Source organism: Canis lupus, chromosome 15 (assembly GCF_011100685.1).
Source record: "Canis lupus familiaris isolate Mischka breed German Shepherd chromosome 15, alternate assembly UU_Cfam_GSD_1.0, whole genome shotgun sequence".
In the NCBI taxonomy this organism is placed as follows: Eukaryota; Metazoa; Chordata; class Mammalia; order Carnivora; family Canidae; genus Canis; species Canis lupus.
In genome coordinates, this window is record NC_049236.1 from 18,831,815 (window position 1) to 18,854,255 (window position 22,441).

A 22,441-nucleotide genomic window follows, 5' to 3' on the forward strand; every position below is an offset into this window, starting at 1 on the left:
TCTCAGGTTGAATTTCTTGCCTTCGTGAGACTAGGAACATTTATCTGAAATCCACCCTTGTGTATCTTCTATAAAAACTTAAGATTGTTGTACATAAGGTGCATACGTAAAACAGACTGTTAATTAGGGACGTAAGGTCACGAGACACATGATTATGTTAAGATTATTTTTCTTGGGGCACCTGGATGGCTCCATCCGTTAAGCATCCGACTCAGGTTTTGGCTCAGGTGGTGACCTCAGGGTCATGAGATGGAGCACAGCATGGGGCTCTGTGCTAGATGTGGAGGCTGCTTAAGATTTTTACTCTCCCTCCTCCTCTTCCCAATCCCACTCACATTCTCTCTCTCTCTCTCAAAAAAAAAAAAAAAAAAAAAAAAAAAAACCCAAACCCAAATTATCCCATTTTTATAAAGCAAATTATTCAATAAGTATTTATTGAGGATCTATAACGTTTCAGGTTCTACGTGCTGGATATAATAATTATATGTGTGTGTATATATATATATATATATCCAAATATATGTTTGTATGTGATTATACAACAAGAAAAGACTTAGAAGGCTACACCTCAAGGTTACAAAGCTGGCTATCTTAGGGATAAAGGCAGAAAAGAAAAAAGAAGCAGGCAAAAAGACAAAAAATAGGTAGAAAATAATAATCATTATTTATTTATTTATTTTAATTTTTTTGGACAATAATAATCATTAGAAAAATAATGTCAACAAAAGTAAAGGTATTTGCATGAAAGCCTGGAAAACCTGGGAATCCAGGAAAGAGATCAAATTTGAGAAACATACTCAGTCTTGGAATGTTTGCTGTACAACAACATGTTTCATGTGTCATGGTGTTGGGATGAAATATGCTTGCAGGATATCAACCCCTTCTTGCAAGGCCCCACTTAGCAAACTCTGTAGATAAGGACACATGATGTGCAGCTTTGGCTGCTAAGTCACTTGAGTAAACACTTAACCAACCTCTGTTTCTTCAGCTGTAAAATGAGAAATTGAGTTAGATTAATGCTTCTTAAACTTTAGCCAACCTCAGACGCATGTGGAGGGTGACCCTATTCCCAGTTTATGGTTCAGTAGGTCTAGGACAGGGCCCAAGAATTTGCAGCCTGGAGAACAAGGAATTATTCAACCCCAAAATATCAATAGTGCCAAGGTTGAGAAACTGGGGACTTATAGATATTCTTAATTTCTGTGATTCTACTTCAAAGGGCTAGTAAGAGCTTTACTCAGAACCAGACATGCAATGAAAGCGAAGTTATTTCCCACTTTTTCCCACTATTTCCCACTACTAGGGCAGAACTTACCTGGTATCAAAGCCAAAGTTTCCAGATGGTTGCTCATTATTATGCTGGGCTCTTTGGTGGACAATCTTGCTCCATTTCCTGGAATTCTGTTGTCTCATTACCCAAACAAACACTGATACTGCTATATACAGTGGATGCTTGAGGTCTAAAGACACTCATTGAATATTAGTCTCTCTGGGCCCCAGGCCCACAGAACATTAATATTTCATTGGTCCTCTCCTATTTCCAAGGCAATCTTCCATCTTTCTCTTCTTGATTGTTCTTATTGATAAGCAACAGCTTTGATTTAATTTTCGGTTATAATATTCTTCTCCCTAAAGGAAAGCTGGAATACATTTCATGATATTAGGTTTCACCAAAGCAACAGAAGGCTTTTTAATGCATGCATGAATATTCAAGATTTAATCAGTGGCATGTGAAATGTATTGGTATTGCTGAGAATTATTATTTTATGCAAATATAACAAGCAAACTACAGTCTTTTATTTGTTTACATGACACTGGGGGCATATTTGAATTTCTCTGGGAAGCAGATTTCTAGTCATTTGTTAAATCTATATGCATCTCCCATTCTTCAGACAGTGGTAACCACAGATGGCTCTTGATGAAATGAACTTTTTTAAAAAAATTTTTATTTATTTATGATAGTCATAGAGAGAGAGAGAGAGAGAGAGAGAGGCAGAGACATAGGCAGAGGGAGAAGCAGGCTCCATGCACCGGGAGCCCGACATGGGATTCGATCCCGGGTCTCCAGGATCGCGCCCTGGGCCAAAGGCAGGCGCCAAACCGCTGCTCCACCCAGGGATCCCGAATTTTTTTTTTTAAATGAAATAAACTTTTTAGATTATATATTTCAAACATTTAATGGGTTTATATTTAAACAAGGCATTTCATGATATTAATAAGATGGTGACATGGCTTCTCCATTGTTTCAAAATCTCAACTTAAAAAGTCCAGCTTTCTGATACACTTAGAGACTGGAAATTCAGTCTTAACACTACATTTTTGCTCTGATCATCTGTCAGTGACTTTAATCTGTTGGTTTACAAGTCCCTTTACTGATAAGATTAAATCAATGGACCCTTTCCCCAGAAAAGCACATATATTTGGGTACACATATCATTTTACCCACAGTTTGATGAGATGGTCACATTTCTGTCACACTGTTTCATAAAAACCCTAGAGGATCAAGCCATCAGGTTAGGGACCCTTGCCTTAAAGCAACACGGGAGGCATGTCTCAGAAGCCTGAATCTGATCTTATGAGCACTCAAGTCCTCTGCTTTTAGAGTTCTCCAGGACAGGCAGGATTAGAATTTTAGTATGCTTCAGGACTTGCACATAAGTACACTTCTCAAGATTCTTTTGAGTGCAAGTCATACAACATTCAAAGTAACAAGTAAAAAAGAGGACTTACTGTCCTACATACCTGGGAATTGGACCTAGGACCTCAACAGTGTCACAGAAACATTCATGCTCTTTGTCTATCATAACTTTGAGATCTCTCTCTCTCTCTCTCTCTCTGTCCTTCCATCTTTTGGCTCTGCTTTTTCTGTGAGGTTTTTATTCTGAAGCAAAGATATCTGCCAGCAGTGCTGAATCAAATTCTTAGCAGAAGAAGACTTTCTTTCTTCCTAAGAATTCCATCAAAAGTCCTAGGAAGACTCTCAGTGACCAGTACTAGATCACTTGCTAAAGCCAGAGGTGGGTTACACCCACATAAACCATCTGGGCCTAGAATGGGAATGAACAATTCCTAAGGAGGAATCTAGAGCTGTTGCCAAAAGAAGGGGAAGAGGGGCAAAAACACGCAATGTGTAGTACGGTAAGTATAGCAAGGGCAGTGCAGGGGATTAATAGGTTTTCAGGTTTTACCCATCACCATCACTCATTCCCATGCCACCATTTCATTAAAATAAGCCACATATTTAAAGAATTACTTAGGCTGGGATGCCTGGCTGGCTCAGTGGTTTAGCACCTGCCTTTGGCCCAGGGCGTGATCCTGGAGACCCGGGATTGAGTCCCACATCAGGCTCCAAGCATGGAGCCTGCTTCTCCCTCTGCCTGTGTCTCTGCCCCCCACCCCCCCCGCCGTCTCTCATGAATAAATAGCTAAAATCTTAGAAAAAAAAAAAGAATTACTTAGCCCCAGTCACAAGATAGATGGAGGAATTATGTACTAAAATTTTATTGGGGGTATGTGTGTATAGTAGTTCTCTATATTTGCTGTGAGCATTTTCAAATGTATTGATTGGTCTGTTAGGTTGATTTATATTTCTCTAGGCACATGTGGTGATACTGAAAACATGATCTGCTGTAACTGTGGTGATTTGGTGTAATGTCTTTTTATAATGATTATTCTCTCATGTAGTGAGAGACTCTCATTTCCCTGCAGGAAATGGCTATGTATTTTTTCTTTTAATTTTGAAAAGAATAAAAAAGGAAAATGCAAGGAGCAATGCAACCATTGTTCAAGAATCTCTCTACCTAAATTTAATAAGTGTTATCATTTATCACTTTGGGCCCAGATTTACATAAATATTTGTATCATAAAATCTCACATACATGCAAAATGAAGTTACTCCAGTCATCTCTCTTCTAGAAGCAATAGTTAGTTGTTTTGGTTTTACTAAAACAATAGACTAAAAAATAGACTTTTTTTTACTAAAAAGCAGACAGACTAATATAACAAATGCTTTTGTAGACATAGTTAAATTTAAGACATAAGTATTTCCAGCTAAAGCCCCTGTCTACACCTTCCTAATCTCATTCCTCCCCCTTTCCACCAGAGGTGACTACTATGCCAAGTTAGGAATTTATCATTTCCACATATATTTTTGTGTATGTGGCTACTACACACACATGTGATGTGTACTAAACAAGATAGAGTGGGCTTTAAATATTTTACATGACATTAATTACTTTAATGTATAATGTACATTAAGGTACATATTATAATTAATATTATAAAACTTAATATATTTAATTTACATTACATATAATATATTATACATATATCATTTATTATACATATAATATATTATATAATATATATAACATATTGTATGTATTAATGTATACGTATATTAATAATGTATAATTATAATGTGTAATTAATGTATAATACATACATTAATGTACATTATACAAAAATACAAGTTTTGTATATGATTATATAAGTATTTTATATTAGTTATATACATATAAATGTATGTTCTCATACAATTTGCATTTATTTATTTATTTGTTTGTTTATTTATTTATTGAGACTGTATGTGTGAGCAGGAAGGAGGGTTGAGGGGAGCGGCAGAGGGAAAGGGAGAGAGAGAATCTTAAGCGGGCTCCATGTTCAGCACAGAGCCTGGTATGGGACTTGATCTCACGACCCTAAGATCATGACCTGAGCCAAAATCAAGATACGGAGGCTTAACCAACTTGAGTCACCCAGGTGCCCCTACAACTTGATTTTTATTGGAATAGTTTGTTTTGAGGTTTACTCATGTTGAATCTACGTGATTCTAGGTCATTCATCCATGGTATATAATCTTTGAATCAGAATGTAGGAGACATGGCAGCTTCAGTCTTGGCTTCTTCCTTTCTCCCTCTCTACCTCTCTCCACAGGCCCCCCGCATCCCCCACAGGTCCCCAGACAGCTCACCTTGGAAGGACCCAGCTACCGTGTCTTGAGTGGCCCTATGGAGAAATCCGAAAGTCTAGGAACTGAAGCCTCCTGTCACCAGCCTCACGAGCTTGGAAGCACCTCCTCCTGCCTGGTCAAGCTTTCGGATGAGTGAGCTGAGCAAGGCTGACTCCTTGGTTGCAGGAAGCTGCTCGGAAGTTCCTGACTCTTGGAAACTTCATAAATGTTTGTTGTTGAAAGCTGCTAATTTTGGGAGTAACTTTTCGGTAGACATAACTAGAAAAATATTGAAGCAAGCCTAAGCATTCATCAAAATACCAGGTTTTGATAGGGATGTGGACGTGAAAGTTTTCCTCAGGAGGAATAGTTTTTCCTTGATTCTTGCCACTAGAGGGCAAAATGTTCATAAATGATGGCTTGAATAAAGAATTGAAAGGCTTTTTCTTTTTCCATGGAATTGCAGATGTCCGAGTGAAAAAAGAACTTTAAAGATTACCTAGTCCAGCTCTGTTAACTTACATATGAGGATTCTAACACCCAGAGACTTTAGCTGACCGGTGCAATGTCACACAGACCTGGGTCTAAATGTATAAACTCAATTTCATTTAATAACAGACGCATGAATTTAAATAAAAAAATTTAAAAAAATTAACAGATGCAGATCCAGTAACTACTAATCAATCTTGTTGTTTTTCAAAATCAGTAGATGTAGAATAAAGACAGAAGGCTTTTTAAAATCTCTATTTCAACTAACGTATTAGAATTTTCAGGATAAAAAAACTTGTGATAAAACCCATTTCCATTTATTGGGTGCCTATGATAATAAACCACTTATCATACATTATGTGACATATCTTTTTAACTAATCTGTGCAACAAAACTTTGAATTATATACTCATCAATGCAGAAGGGCCAATATGTTGTCCAAGGACATACAGCTAAAAAGAAACAAAACCAGTGTGAATCTGGTACAGGTTAAATCTCATTACAATGATTTTGGGGGAGACAAGTCATAGTGCCTGATTATAACAGAAGTTTGTTGCTTCTGGAAATCACTGAGTGCTTTCCAGTTAAGACACTTAAGTGGCTGCCATATGGCAATGGAAAAGGAAAAAAATGATTTTGATGACTCTCCTCTTCTTTTCAGGGAGGATTTTTTTCTATCTCCCTCTCATTCTCTCAGTCTCTCTGTTTCTGTCTCTGTCTCTGTCTCTGCCTACTACACACACACTGCCTCTCCCCTACATTCTAGCCAACCAGTTGTGCAGTGTTGGATAACCATCCTAGAGCTTTAGTTTGTCGCACTTTCTTCATTTTTAAAATGAGAGTACACCTACCTCCTTCAGCCTCACGGCAGGGATGCTGTGATGATTAATGAGGAAGTCTTTATGAATCTTATTCGATTTTGCAGAAGGTAGGTGTTTAATAAAGCTGAAGAATCATTATAATCGTAATTAGTCATATTTTAGGCCAGATGGGCAGGTATTTGGCAGTAGTAACTTGGCTGGAGTTGTTGCCACACCAAAGCAATGAAGTCATGTCAACATGTCAGCAGCATCAAGTTGGGTGCAAGGAGGCCATAGTATCTTCTTACCCCACACATTGCCTTGTTCATCATCCCCGCCTGGCACAAAACTGTTACATACTCAACTTCATTTCTAATGCAGTTAGGCAGGTAACCTTAGGAGAATCACCTCATTACTGTGATTTATAGTCTCCAAAGAGAGCCACCACTGATGCCTTCTCTCTCCATATGTGCATACTACTCACGCCAAGAGACTGAGCCTCTTCCTTGTCCTCTTGAATCCGGTCTGGCCCTGTGACTTACTTAGATCGATAGGATGCTGTGGATAGGACTTTGCTAATTCTAAGTCAAGCCTTCAGGAAGAGGAGCAGTTTCTGCTTTCTCGTCCTTGGAAGAGGGCTGCAGGGTAAGACGTTCAACTACCCTGAGATCACCTCACTGTGAAGAAGTCCAAGCTAGCTATGTGAAGGAGAGAGAGAGAGAGAGCGAGCGAGAGAGATGTGCCTGGCCAGCTCTCAGATGTTCCATTCATCACTGCTCATGTTCTGGGCATGAATGAATGAAGAAGCAATCTTAGACATTTCAGTTTCAGTAGACACCACGGGGAGCAAAAGAACTGTCCAGCCCGATTACAGAAACAGGAAAATTAATAAATATTTGGTGGTGGTAAGTCGCTATGTTTTCAGGATGTTTGTTACACAGGAATAGATATTTCGAATAATTATCAACACTTAAAATAGGCTCAGATATCTCTTGATGCCCTTTGCTAGATGAAATAGAAATTCCTTCAGAGAAATGAAATGAGGGAAAAATAAATTTGATAAAATGAAGAGGGTAACTCCTTTTTAGAGGATACAGTTTTTAGCTTCATTAAAGTCCTATTAAAATAGAGCATTCATTCTTTCCTTCACTCACTCACTCACTCATGTTCAATAAATATTTGTTGAACAGATATATTGCTGAATATATAACTGGCGCAGGTCTAGGCATGGAGTACACAGTGCTGAATGAGAAGGATAAGGTCCCTGACTTCATGGTGCTGACATCCAAGTTGGAGAAGACAGACAACAACAACCATAGCAAAAAGGTTATTTCAGCTAATGGTGATGTAATTGGGAAGTGGGCAATGTGGGTAGCATTATCGTTGCCTTTCAAAGGTTGCCTATCTGACGCATCAGCAACAAACTAATAGGCAAAAACAAATGAACGAATAAACAAAAGGGAAAGAAAGAAAGAAAGAAAGAAAGAAAATGCTCCCCCTGAGCTGCTTGAAATTCAGTTTAATTATCTGCCTAATAAGTGGTTTCTTGATATGAGTATATACTCATAACTCTGGATTTGGGGAGCACCTTCCCTTTCGGGACTTTATGTCCATAGCTTTGCTAACACTGAAACAAATTTAATAAGAGAAGTGTTTTTCCTCCTACTTTATCAGCTTTGGGGGAAGTACAGATGGGAGACACTAGCTTTGGAGGAGTAGAAGTGCTGGCCTGTGCCCTGTCTATCGACACAGTCCCTGGGACACGGCCATTGCTACACTCAAAGAAAATGTTGGAATAAGGAAAGAAACAGGAAGACAAAGAATTCCAGAGTGCCTCACTGGAAGTGTCAGTTACTGACGTTCTTCTGAAGAAAAAGCATTTTTTGTAAGAGTGTCCCAAATGGAAAACCACTCTTCTTTCACACGGTTCTCTGTGCTCTCCGTGAGTCTACTGCTGAGGCACTTCCATATTCCTTTAAAATTAGTGGTGACTTCTTTGAAGGCAGGGACTCTGACCTACTCTCCTTGCTTCTTCATCCTCTCACATAATATTATGTCCCCAGCACATGCTTAATAAATACTTGTTACATGAACAAATATTGGGTTAAAAGACCAGCGTCTGGATTTCGCTCTCAGCTCTGCAACCTGCTAGCAGTGTGTCCTTGGTCAAGTTATTTAATTTTTCTGCATTTCCATTTTCTCAATTGTACTGTAGGAAAAACAACATTTTACATGATTGGTTTTATTGTTATTTTAATTTTTTAAAAAGATTTATTTATTTATTCATGAGACACACACACACACACACACACACACAGAGACACACAGAGACACAGGGAGAGGGAGAGGCAGGCTCCTCGCAGGGAGCCCGATGCGGGACTTGATCCCGGATCCTGGGATCAAGCCCTGGGCCGAAGGCAGATGCTCAATCACTGAGCCCCCCAGGCATCCCAGCATGATTGGTTTTAATAAAAATTAAACAACCATACACACACATACTTACTTACTATACATATGCACGCGCGCGCGCACACACACACACACACACACACACACAAATACATAATGCAATTAACACAGAGCCTGTGTGTGATTAAAGCTAAATAAATGTAGTTCCTTCCCAAAGGGGTTATTCAGCTTTAGATAAAATTTGGGGATAAGTGCAGATCACCATGTTTGTATCCTCCCCCCCTCCCACGGCCTATCCTGAAATTCTTATGTTGAACCCTAACACCTAACAAGGTGATGATTATAGAAGGTGAAGCTTGGGAGAAGTGATTAGGTCCACCTCCCAAACAGGATTGGTGCCTCCTAAAAAGACGGGAGGGAGCTCTCTGGGCCCCTCCCCCTTGTGAGGACACAGCGACAGGATAGCTGCCCAGAAAGGCAGCCCTCATCAGACTCTGAATCTGCAGGTTCCTTGATCTTGCACTTCCTGGGCTCCAGAATGTGACAAATCAATTTTTGTTGTTTATAAATCACCTGGCCTGTGGGATTGTTATGGAAGCCTGAGCAGACTTCAACAATCACTATCATTAGAATTCAATTTAAATGTATTTTTATTTAAATGATGACTTTTCAAACTCTGTTCCATCTAAGATAAATTTCTTATTTGGCCAGTATTAACTGGCAATGGCTGAGCGTTTATTATAATTTTCCAAGAGGCGCTATTTTGGAAACTTAGTATTTTTATTTTTATTTTATTTTTATTTTTTTTTAAAGATTTTATTTATTTATTCATGATAGTCACAAAGAGGCAGAGAGGCAGAGACACAGGCAGAGGGAGAAGCAGGCTCCATGCTGGGAGCCCGATGTGGGATTCGATCCCGGGTCTCCAGGATCGCGCCCCGGGCCAAAGGCAGGCGCCAAACCACTGCGCCACCCAGGGATCCCGGAAACTTAGTATTTTTAAATTGGTGATGCAGTGATCAAAATTTGCGAGGGCAGACGAGTCAGAGCGACAGAAAAGGTGCAGCAAACGTGATTCATTCGATAAACTATAGGTCCAACGCCAGAGAGCTAGTCTCAAAATATCTGTTTGAAAGAGGACTTCAACTGTCTAGTTCCATTTTGACCTCAGTCTATACTTTCTAACGGATTAATTTCTTTCCAGGGGCAAAAATCCCGGCGGGCAAAGTGATGGGAACTGCAGGCCTCTCCTGGAGCCAGGGGAAGGCCGAGAGGCCAGCAGGGCCCGCACGAGGGACTCCAGGACCCGAATGCCCACCTGCGCGGACCCACGGGCCTTCGCCCGTTTTCCTTCCAGAACCTGGAAATATTCTCAGCACGTTGGAGACAGTCTCCGAGACTAGTCAGCGGTCTTCCTGGTGCTCATCCCACTGAATAAATCCCTCTGTGGTTCACCACCATCGTCTCTCCGCCTCGGGATTTTGTCAGTGGCAAGTGGCAGAGGCCGGGCTGTTGGGGCCCCCAGGGTCAGAGGCTCTCGCACCCTTGGGCCCTAGGCACATGTTATGAAAGGCTCCTTACAGAGTCCTGCGATGTTAATGGGATAAATAATACATCCTTGCATAAAAGGGACCCAGCTAGAAGCTTTGGGGGAAAAAAGTGTATCCTCAATGAAAGGGTAATAGTAGAGAGAAGAAAATATGACAAAGATTAATAGTTTTTGTCCTTTTTTATGCTTACCACGTATTTGTGGAATAAGTGGATAAGGAATTACTGATACAGACCTCGAAAAACTCAAACGAGAGAATTATTTTTGAGAGCATGAGCTTTATTTGTCAAGCTGAGAACACGTTATGGCTAATTCACTAGTGTTTTTAAACAATTGATAGTGAGATAAAATTATGATTCGAACAGTCAGTTTAACACTAAGAACCATTTGCTTTAGAATATAACGTAACAGGAAATAAAATAACATTCAATTTACAGGATGATCTCTTTATGTTGTTAGGAAACAGCCTTGAAGAGGACTCAAACTTTTTCTTCTCTAGACACCAGAGTGGGCTTTATCTGTGCCGGGAGTTGCTGAAACAACCTTTCTGATGTTCAAAATCTGTATCATTTCTAATTCCACGGTGCCTCATCCTGCAGTGAACATAGGGTTTAGAAAGAGATTTAGAAGTAGCCACAACAGGGGCTCCTAGGTGGCTCAGTCAGTTAAGCAGCTGCCTTCGGCTGGTGTCAAGACCTGGGGTCTTGGGATCAAGCCTTGCGTCGGGCTCCCTGCTCAGCTGGGTCTGCCTCTCCCTCTTCCCTCTTACTCTCTCTCAAGCAAATTAAATTAAAAAAATCTTAAAAACAAAACAAGTGATTCCTCTTTCTGGAGTGAATTCTTACCGTGGGTAACTAATGACAGATTCCCAATTGCTCACATGTTTGGCTGACCAGGCAACCTGCAGTCTGAAGTGTGCTCTAGCCCCCAGCAACCTAGACAGTGATGTGGAAATGTTGGGGTTTGGGGCCGACAGTCAACAAAGAATTCTTGAGCTGCCTGCGGTGCAAAAAGGCGTTTTTATTATAGCACAAGGACAGGGCCTATGGACAGATAGAGCTGCACCGGGATTGTGAGGAGCAATTCATTGTCTACTTTGGAATTGGGGGAGATGAAGACAAAGGAAGTTTCCAAAAGGACTTTCTCTTTCTTTCTTTCTTTCGTTCGTTCGTTCGTTCGTTCGTTCTTTCTTTCTTTCTTTCTTTCTTTCTTTCTTTCTCTCTCTCTTTCTTTTTCTTTCTTTCTTTCTTTCTTTCTTTCTTTCTTTCTTTCTTTCTTTCTTTCTTTTTCTTCTTTCTTTCTTTCTTTTTCTAAAGATTTTTTTTATTTATTTAAGAGAGAGAGAGAGAGAGAAAAAAAGAGAATGGGGAGGGGGCGGGGCAGAGGGAGAAGTAGCCTCCCCCTGACAGGGAGCCCTATGTGGGGCTCTATCACAGGACCCCGGATCATGGCCTGTGCTTAAGGCAGCTGCATCCAGGGGCCCCTCCAAAATGACTTGCATACGCTAAAGACTCACAGGATCCTGGAGGCCTGATTGTTGTAGAGCTCCGAGCTCCTGTTTTTTCCCTCTAGCAAGGCATTAACTGAGATATTTGGGAGTTCCTGAGGTGTATCTTACTCTGCCCGCCTCAAGTACTTGTCAGTGGGCTGCAGGTTATAAGGAAATTTAATCTTATCTACATTTCTTTTGCTTTTGTTCTCCACATCAGACAGCATCTCTCTTCGACATAAAATTGAACAGAACAGTTATCTCTATAATCTTTGAAACACTGAGACCATCTTCCAAAAGCCGTTGACAACAAGGTAAACAGCAGACCCCAAGAATGTGGCAGTAATTAAAAAAGGTGTCTTTCTCACCGGGCTCCAGCTGGATAGAGGCTCTAAGGTAGGAGAATATGTAAACTGGTTATGCATTCCATACTGACGTGGAGAACAAAGGCAAAAGAAGTGCAGATGAAATTGAACTTCCTTATAAGCTGCATCCCATTGACAAGTACTTGAGACCAGCAGAATAGGATTCCTCCAGAAACTCCCAACTGTCTCAATGTTAATGTCTTGCTAGAGGAAAACACAACCTTAGCTTGACAATAGCTAGGTCTCTAGGATCCTGTAAGTGTTCTTTGTCATATAAAAGTCTTTTTGGAAACTTGCTTTCTTTCTACCCCCCAACTTTAAAGTATATAATCAATCTCTCCTTACAATCCCAGTGAAGCTCTTTCTGCCCACGGGTCCTGTCACCATGCTTTAATAAAACCGCCCTTTAGGCACCAAAAAAAAATCCTTTCTTGACTGTCCGTTCACAGACCCCACCTCAAATCATTTCACAAACCATCCCAGATGGCGCTCAATGAAGAGAACTCAGGATTTACCACAACAGATACCAGTATGATCTCCTTAGCTCTGCATTTAAACTTCCATCCAGAACCTCTGGGTCTATAGTGTTGTCAGGTAAACAATATTCTCTCAGATAGTGGAACATTTTACTGAAAATGAATCTCCATTTCCATTCATTCACAGATTCACAAGGTGGAGGGACTTAAATGCTTCTTGGTTCTAGGAAAGGGGTTACCAGGGGGTCAGGAATGGAAGAGGTAGCAAAATCTTCCTTCGTCTAATACCGTATTACCTCTTTACCCAAGTTCTGCTGATGACCAGAATCACAATGGCCTTGAAAATGCAAGTGACTGGGGAAAAAAAGATCACAATCTCTATGGAGTGTTGCTTAGCATCTTTTGGACCATCTGGTCTTTAGTTTATTCATTCTGTTAAAAAACAAAATTCAACTGAGTAAATTTGAGTACATTTGAAGATCTAATTGACTTTGAGTGACTCATGGATTGAGTTGCCTGGTGTCGATCAAGGACAGAGATACTCCAAGGAGGTGTACAACATGGGAGGTTTTTATAGGAAGGAGGGTGGGGCAAGGAAGTATTAGCAAAAGAAAAGAAAGGATTGTTTCAGGCCAAGACATCTTTTGTTGGGAAGAGAACAGCAGCGTTTTTATCATGGAGATTACCTCACTAGTACTGATCAGAAAATTCCAGATGGACTGTTTAAAGGTCACATTCCTGAGATAGGTTGAAACTCCAATTAAGTCTTGGTTTGCTGGGGGGTGGGGCGGGGCACAATGACCCCATTTAGAGTTTTTGTCATTTCTTCCTCTTTTTAAAACAATTACATAAAAATATATGGAGTTCCTATTCTATTCCCCAAATTGTATTGGGCCCTAGAAATACTGCTTTGAAGGAGACAGACATAGTCCCCACCTGCATGAGAGTTTACAGTGTAGAGCTGAAGGACACTAAAGAGATCATTACAATCAACTATGGGAACCACGTGGTGCTATGGGAACGCCTGGTAGGAGTGTTCCTAATTCTTCCAACTGGTAAAATGGTACCGAAGCGGCACTCCCCTGGGTGGCCCATTGTGGAGGATGTGATTGCCTGGTGTTCAGTTTCCTCAGATGAGATAAGAGAGCTTAGGCTAACTGAATTCTAAAGGGCCCTTCTGAAGGCCATTTTTAGGCACACAGGCTTGAGCGATGGAATGTGGAAGGGGCCACAGCGTCCCCCTGGCTGGATACACACAGGCCCGTCAGGGGACCCATCGCAAACTATCCAGAGACCCTAACTGACCAATGTAACTGACAACCAGGCACAGTCACCAGAAAAGGGAAGATACCATACCTCCTCCCCTTCTTCCTTTCTACATGGCCCCCGCCCATGCCTCATTGCAGATGGTCTTTTTTTTTTTGCTGTTCTGCCCACAGCTCCCTTGCCATATATTCAATAAATTTTTATCACCTTTGTTCTGCCTCAGGTGAATCCTTTCACCACTTCCAATCCCTCCCCACCCCGTGCCACCAGCTCACTTCCAGTAGTTGCCCCATATTTGGGGGCCCTCCATCTGATTGGAGAGAGACCACACCTTCCATTGGTAAGGTGCTAAAATTTTATGTGCACCTTCTCAATCCCAAATGACACTTTTAAGGGCTTTCTCTGAAAGATGCTCACTCACCTCTCCTGGGAATACTCTGCGAATTAGGTCCCTGTGGCACACCACCTGGTCTTCCTTTGCACTTCCCAAAGGTCCCCTTTCTTGTGTGGGCCCCACGCTGGGTGAATACTACTGTCTTCTGGTTCATCGTGAGCTGTCACATGCCCCAAAAGTTCCACCTCAAAAGGTTGCATCCTATTATTTTCTCCCTGGAGTAACCAAGTAGATTAGCAAAACTCCCAAATTATTCTTCTTAGAATCTTCCCAACCGAAAAGAGTTATATATTCAATCAGACATGTAGAAACACCCTCATGTTTTCCATAATTTCCAAGATACATATGCAAAAGACTTCCATAGTTGATGCTGTAGTATGGCTCTTTCAGGACTTTTTCCAACCCTTTTCTCTTCTACAAGTGAGGCTAGGCAATGAATATGTTGAACTCCCAGCCTTTCTCTCAGCTCAGAGTAGCTACATGACTCAATTCTGGACTATGGCATGTAGATGGAGCCCCCTCGAGGCTAAGAGGCCTTCTTGCTGCTCGGAACATGCCTGTGATGACTCGAAGTATGGCAGCCATCATGAAACTGATGGTTTGAAGTAGGGTTTGGAGCCAATGGCCAAGAAAGAATTCCTGAGACGTTTTTGGTGCAAAACACGTGTTTTAATCAAAGCATGGGGACAGGACCTGGGTAGAAAGAGTGCCCTGGCGTTGTGAGGAGTGGCTGATTATATAAGATTTTCTATCCTGTGGAGGAGAGGGTGGTGTTAGGGCTCCAGGAAATTGAGTCTACAGGTTCCTGGAGATGGCTTTTTTTTCTTGTAAATCATTCAGACAGTTGCCCACTGATGGAGACTCCTGTCCTGTATGACTGTGATTTCTATCCAGCTAAAATGTTTTTCCCCTTCCTTTGTTCTTGGGCAGCCAGCAGTCCCCAAGGAGTGTTACACATATCCTGTCTGGTGGGCAGTGGAGGGAGGGGGGTGGGAGTGTCACTGGGTGTTGGCTTTGCCCTCAGCTTGCTTTTTGCTCCCTCATCAAAACCATGAGGCTGAGAGTTATCACTAAGTTTGATGGTGCAGGAAAAAAAAGAAATTTAATTCTTTTTTTTTTTTTTTTAAGAAATTTAATTCTTTGATGACATTTTAGAGGCTGCTTTTGCCTTGTGCAGTCTACACTAAACTTGGCATTTTATTTTAAGAGTTTATTTATTTATTTGACACACACACACACACACACACACACACACACACACAGAAAGAGCACAAGCAGGGGAACAGCAGAGGGGGAAGGAGAAGCAGGATTGCAGCTGAGCAGGGAGCCCAACAAGGAGCTCGACCCCAGGACCCAGGATCATGACCCGAGCCAAAGGCAAACGCTTAGCAGACTGAGCCACCCATGCACCCTAAACTTGGTTTTGTAAATGTTTACTTAATTTTTGTTTCTTGCAGATGAACATCAATCCTACTGATCAACTTCTAATAATAGTGCTGATCATAAATAAAAGTTTCATATGTAGACACTTCAGGGTGGCCTTGCTATAATTAGCAGGAGCCTGAAGTTGATCAGAATATGCTTATATGTGTTTGGATGGTATAAATCATTTTGTTTTGGAACATCTGGCTGGCTCAGTTGACAGAGCACACAACTCTAAATTTTAGGGTTGTGAGTTCAAGCCCAATGTTGGGCATGCAGCCTACTTAAAAGAATAATTGTGGTTTTTTCATTGCATTTTACCTTCTAAGTATGAGGTTTTGATCAACCGTATGATTGTTGTGCTATATTTTGATTAAAATGAACTCTATGTGGCTCTTAGTTAATTCTAAAATTCACTTTCACCCTTAAATAACAAAGCTTTGTCACAATTAAGAATATTCTTAGAAGGAAATATAGAGGGCAGCCCAGGTGGCTCAGCGGTTTAGCGCTGCTTTCAGCCCAGGGCATGATCCTGGAGTCCCGGGATGGAGTCCTGCGTCGGGCTCCCTGCATGGATCCTGCTTCTCCTTCTGCCAATAGTATCTCTGCCTTTCTCTCTCTCTCTCTCTCTCTCTCTCATGAATAAATAAAATAAAATAAAATAAAATAAAATAAAATAAAATATAAAATAAATATAGAGTACTACATTGATTTAGGGAAGAATATCAGAGACATCATATAAAAAGGAATTTTCGAAAGTATGTCCACACACACTGAGTGTATGTATGTGTGTGTGTGTCTCCCAGGATCACTAAATTGGAATAGACAAAATCTTTTCATACATAATAATCTATTTTTTTTTAAGTTCTTTACTTTCATTTTTTTGAAGGAGAGCATGCACGTGCACGTGTATGTGTGCAGGAGATGGAGGGGAGAGAGAGAATCTTAAGTAGGCTCCTAGCACAGAACCTGCTCCTAGCACAGAATGGCTCTATCTCATGACTCTGAGATCATGACTGGAGTCAAAACCAAGAGTCGGATGCTTAACAGACTGAGCCACCCAAGCACCTCTCTCATTTTTTTATACCATCCATTCAACAGGTATTTTTTCCCAAAACATTGTAGATCAACAATGAGCAAGTCGCTTCATATTCTTTAAGAAGTAACTGTTGTGGGCAGCCCAGGTGGCTCAGTAGTTTAGCACCACCTTTGGCCCAGGGCCAGATCCTGGGGATAAAGGATCGAGTCCCACGTTGGGCTCTCTGCATGGAGCCTGCTTCTCCCTCTGCCTGTGTCTCTCATGAATAAATAAATAAATAAAATCTTCAAAAAAAAAAAAAAAAAAGTAACTGTTGTCCTAAGGAAACCCTAAATCCACAGAGAGCTCCAACAACAAGTGCCATGTTCCAAGTGGTAAGGGCTCCCCCAGAAGTAAACACCGGGCTGGGAGTTGGGGCATCCAGGGGGGGTTCATAGCTTTCATTGCCAAAGGCTGTGAGAAAGACAAGGGCAGAGAGGAGGGGGCTGAGGGGCCTGAAGGTCTTGTGTCACATGGCAGAGAACCATGTCAGCCTTAATCTTTGTCCAGCCAGACCTTGTTTATAACCACGTGTGTAGCCACCGTCACAGTTCTGTCTGCCGCATAGAAGCTCCTACATCCGGTTCATGGGGGGAGAGCATAGGAAAAGCCCAGCATCCTTAGCAGCCAGTTACCTCTTGAGCATGTGCATTCAAGGCTGTTGGCCTCCCTGCTAAACGAGAGGCAGTGAAGTATGACCAGGAGGGACAAAATCATTAAATGTCCCTGTTTGTCATGTGTCCTTGCATCCTCATTTAAGAGAAAACTGTAAACTGAACTGTCTCCAAACATAAATTCAACTCATGTCCACAACTCTGTGCTTTACGCTGAATTTGCTAATATCAATAAGTTATGTCTGTTGCCCTTTGACATTTTCAGTGATTCAATGTATCAAGAGACTAGATTTATCTGCCACCAATTTTCAGTTCTATCCTCTCCCTCTCTGTACCCCCATCATGTTCAGAGAAAGCATCACACAGGGACGCAGATGTGTACCAGGACTGACAACATGGTTTCCTGGTCTCAGTGATCAAAGTTATTTACCAAGCATAGCTTTTACGCTCGCGTAAGGGATGTTTGGTTGAACGCCTGCCTTTGGCTCAGGGAGTGATCCTGGGGTCCTGGGATCGAGTCCCTGCATCAGGCTGCTTGCAGGGAGCCTGCCTCTCTCTCTGTGTGTCTCTCAGGAAAAAAATAAATAAAACCTTTAAAAGAAACCAAAACAAACACTGGGTAATATATGTAATATGTCCAGATTAAGAAATAAGAATATTTTATAGGAATAATTTTCCCATTGCTTCTCTAAAAAAAAGCATCCAGTGTAATGTTGAATAGAAGTATCACACGTTGTTTTAGAATATTCTCCAATTAATCGAATACACATACACCTATGCATGTATTTGTTTCAGAGTCAATTTCTGGCTAGATAGTGTTTAATTGTGAAATATTTTAGACATACAAAAAGGTATAGAATAAGTATAATAGTCTCTTAGTACCCATTACCTAAAATAATATTTTGCCTTGTTGGGTTTCAGAATTCCTCACCCTTCACTCTCAGTGGGTATCATTGTCCTAAAGTTGGTGCTTGTCTTTCTCATGCATATCCCTACTTTTATAACATACGCCTGCACACATAATCCCATGCAGTATGGTTTTGTGTGAGTTTAATTTATGTAAGTATCATATGGAACATATTTCACAACACATCTTTTTACTCAATATTATTGTTTCTGTAATTTATACATGTTGGTACATACAACTGTCATTTATTTCTTTTAACTTCTGACATTGTATGAACATACTCTGATTTTTTTTTTCACTTAATTAATAGACACTTCTAATTGTTATTATTACCACTATCATTGAAACAATGGACATTCCTGTATAATGTTTTCTTTTAGAATGTAGAGAATTTCTCTGGAAAAAGTACTTAGAAATGAAATATAGTCATAGATGAAAATATAACTTCAACTTTCATAAATACTACCAAATTGCTATGCATAATTATTTGCTTTTCTTCACATCCTCACCAAGCTTAATATTCGCCTTTAAATTTTATCCATAGTCACAAAATAGTATCATGTATTACAAACAACTTCTCACTTTATATAACTTTTCTTTTCACTTTTTAAGTGATGTCCTTTAATAAATAGACTTTTAAAATTCTATTATAATCTAATTTGTAAAACTCCTTATGATTTGTAATTTTTGAGTCTCCTTTAAAATTTTTTCCTTTTTCATAAAATACGATATAAAATATTCTCATTTTCTTCCCCAAGGCTTTCAGGATTTTATTTTTACATTTTTGTTTTAGTTCTCCTTAACTGATTTTTGCATGTGGTATAAAGCGGGTATCAAACTGTATTATTTCTATATAGAAAACCCGTTGTTCCAGGAATATTGATTAAACTGTCCTTTCTGGTGGCTCTACAATGCTTCTTTTGTCATATTTTACTTAGTGGGTACTAGGTGACTATGATATTTATTCTGTATCTTTTTGTATGTCTAAAATGTTTCACAATTAAACACAATCTAAACAGAAATTGACTTTAAAAATTTTTATACATGGGCTTTCTAGTCTGTTTCATTGGTGTAGCTATCCATACCAGTACTAACGCTGGGCTTTTTTTTATAGGGGGTATTGAGATATATCTAGTAGGAAGGTTCTGCATCTTCTCCTTCTTTTAAAAAATTGCTTGGGTTATTCTTGTCCCTTGGTTAATCAAATGTTTAAAATCAGTTCTCTGGTTATGCACACACACAAACACACACAGCTACTGGGATTGAGATTTGATTTAAAATTAATTTGGCAGGAATGGACATCTATAGGATATTGAACTTTTCTATCCATAAACATGGTGTAATCTCCCCACTTATTTACAGCTTCTGGAATGACTTTCCGTAACATTTCGTACATTTCTGAGCATTTCTATAGGTATTCTGAACTATCTAGCAATTGTATTCTTTTTAAAACATATCTTTTAAAATTACATTTTCAGTATTGTAGACAATTACAGTGTAATTGACTTTTACATATTGATATTCTATGTAGCAAGCATTCAGGATACTCATTAATTTATAATTTTAGTTGTGGATTCTCATGGGATTTTAACATAATCAAAATGTAGTCTCCGTATAATGCTGGTTTTGTTTCTTTCTTCCTAATCCTTAACATTTTATTTCTTTTTCTTACCATGATGGTTTGGATATTCCATATTGTTGCATAGAAGTATCACCGATTGTTTTTAAATATCTTCCAATTAATCAAATATAACATACACATGTGTACACATGTATTTGTTTATTTTAAAATTAATGCATATTTAGATCAAATTACATGTTTATACACTTCTTTGCTCACAGTTGCTTCTCTCACTCTATGGATTCAATATATTTCTCACTGAAATATATGTTTGAATAATTCTTTCAGTGTGTGTGAGTGCTAAATCCCCTAACCTTTTATATGTAATTTCTTTTTTTTTTTTAAGATTTTATTTATTTATTCATGAGAGACACAGAGAAAGAGAAAGGCAGAGACACAGGCAGAGGGAGAAGCAGGCTCCATGCAGGGAGCCCGATGAGGGACTCGATCTGGCCGGGATCACACCCTGAGCCAAGGCAGACGCTCAACTGCAGAGCCACCCAAGCAACCCCTTTATGTAATATCTTTATTTTATTCTTATTCTTGAAGAAATTCTCTTGGATATAGAATTGTAGGTTCACATTTTGTCAGCATTTTATGGATATTATTCAATTTTCTTTCTGCCTTTACTGTTGCTGATAGCAATACAACTATCAATTTAATAAGTGTTCCTCTGTAGGTAATCTGTGCTTTTTCCTCTTGTTGCTTTTAAATTTTTTCTTTGTCTTTGGAATTTTGTCGTTTACAACAATTATCAATGTATCTATCAATGGATTTTTTTTTATTATATGTAGGACTTGTGTGTTTTCAGTCTGTAAACTCATGGTTTTTTTTTAACTCATGTTTTCATTAACACTGAACATCTTTATCTGTTTTCTCCTTAAATATTATTTTCCCCACTCTTTTTTAAAAGATTTTATTTATTTATTCATGAGACACACAGAGAGAGAGAGAGACAGAGAGAGACAGAGAGGGAGAGAGAGAGAGGCAGAGACCCGGAGAAGCAGGCTCCATGCAGGGATCCCGGGTCTCCAGGATCAGGCCCTGGGCAGAATGCAGCGCCAAACTGCTGAGCCACCTGGGCTGCCCCTTCCCCACTCTTTCTTTTTACAATTCCCATTAAAGCTTTGTTGACTCACTATGTCCTTCTTTTCTATCTTTTTAATTAAAAAAATTTTTAAAAATTGTTTTTAGTGTGTGTGTGTGCATGTGTGAGCAGGGAGTGGGGAGGGGTGGGGGGTGCAAAGAGAGACAATCTCAAGCAGATTCCATGCTGAGCTCGGAGCCTGATGCAGGGCTCAATCTCACACCCCTGAGATCATGACCTGAGCCAAAACCAAGAGCTGGATACTTAACTCACTGAGCCACCTGGGTGCCCCCTCTTTTTCTCTTAACCACTCTTTGATATTTGGTACCTCTTTATGTCTCTGTGCTTTATTCTAAGCTATTTCCTTAGAATTGCCTTCCAATACATTGTTTTCCTTGTAGCTATATAATTTCTATACATTCTATTTGTTTCTTTGTCTTCTAAGTATCCTTTATTCTTGGTTTTTAGCCCTTTTATTAAAAAAGACTTTATTTATTTGAGAGAGAGAGTGTGTGTCTACACAAGCTGGGAGGTGGTGTGGGGGACGGAGGGAGAAGGAGAAGCTGACTCCCGCTGAGCAGAGGGCCCCATGCAGGGCTCTATTCCAGGACCCCAGGAACAGGATCTGAGCTAACAGCAGACGCTTAACTGACTGAGCCACCCAGGTGCCCTGGTTTCTAGCCCTTTTATCTCTTGAACACATTAAACATTTATTTTATAGTCTTTTTCAGATTGTTATATTAGCTCCAGTCCTCATAGAGTGTTAATTCTCCTAATAGTCATGCCTACTAACTTTCCTGCATAGCAAATATCCGTGTAGTAATTTTTCCTATTGTGATCTCATTTTCAGTTGAAGATTTTTTTTTCTACTGTAAGATTCCTGAACTTTCTATGTTTTGAACTATTGGTAAAAAGCTCTTCTAGTTGCCTCAAGGTGTTCGTTGATCCAGAATTACCTCATTGTTATTTTTGAACCTAAGAGAACCTATACAAAGCTAGCAATAGACAACTGGATTCCACATCAGTATATGACACAGGCTTTAAGATTTTTCCAGTAGAGCTTTTTTTCCATTCAGCTTTAGGCCAAGACAAACTTTCCTGACACTCATCTAGCAGCCTTTCCAATGTACCGTATATATGTAAAGGCATCTCAGTAACATGGCATCTCAACTCACAAAGACAAAACTTGCTGTCCTAACAGGGATATCAATAATCCCTATTTTCTCAGCTAGGATTCTTTTAGGTATCAGATTACAAAAGTATCACATTCGCTATAAATTTTCTCTTTCTTTTTGCTGATTTAGAATTTTCCTTTAATAAATCAGCCATTTATTTGTGTTTGTGTGCACGTGCACAGACTTGTCTGTGTTGTGTTATAATTTATCTAGAATTTCCACCTATTTTTTTACTAGGTTGGTGTGCATTCTTGACAGAACTAGGAGGTTTGATTACTTTTTGAATACAGAGACACTTAGGTTATATAAAACATCCCTTCTTGTGAAACTTGTTGCATTTCTCCTCTAG

The 22,441-nt window shown here is 39.8% G+C and overlaps 2 long non-coding RNA genes across 2 annotated transcripts in view; both read right to left on the reverse strand.

The window, feature by feature from the left end:
• Positions 1-682: 682 nt before the first annotated feature.
• Positions 683-5,614, reverse strand: LOC111099007. Its single transcript, XR_005370358.1, has 3 exons — positions 4,973-5,614; positions 1,316-1,640; positions 683-988 (listed from the first exon to the last, which is right to left on the reverse strand). It is a non-coding gene; the product is annotated as an uncharacterized LOC111099007 (long non-coding RNA).
• Positions 5,615-10,456: 4,842 nt separating this feature from the next.
• LOC119869412 overlaps positions 10,457-22,441 on the reverse strand; it is a 32,479-nt gene continuing 20,494 nt past the window's right edge. Inside the window, exons 2-3 of the long non-coding RNA XR_005370359.1 lie at positions 14,216-14,403; positions 10,457-10,791 (exon numbers count right to left, since the gene is read on the reverse strand). This is a non-coding gene — a long non-coding RNA (uncharacterized LOC119869412). The remainder of the gene's footprint in view (positions 10,792-14,215; positions 14,404-22,441) is intronic.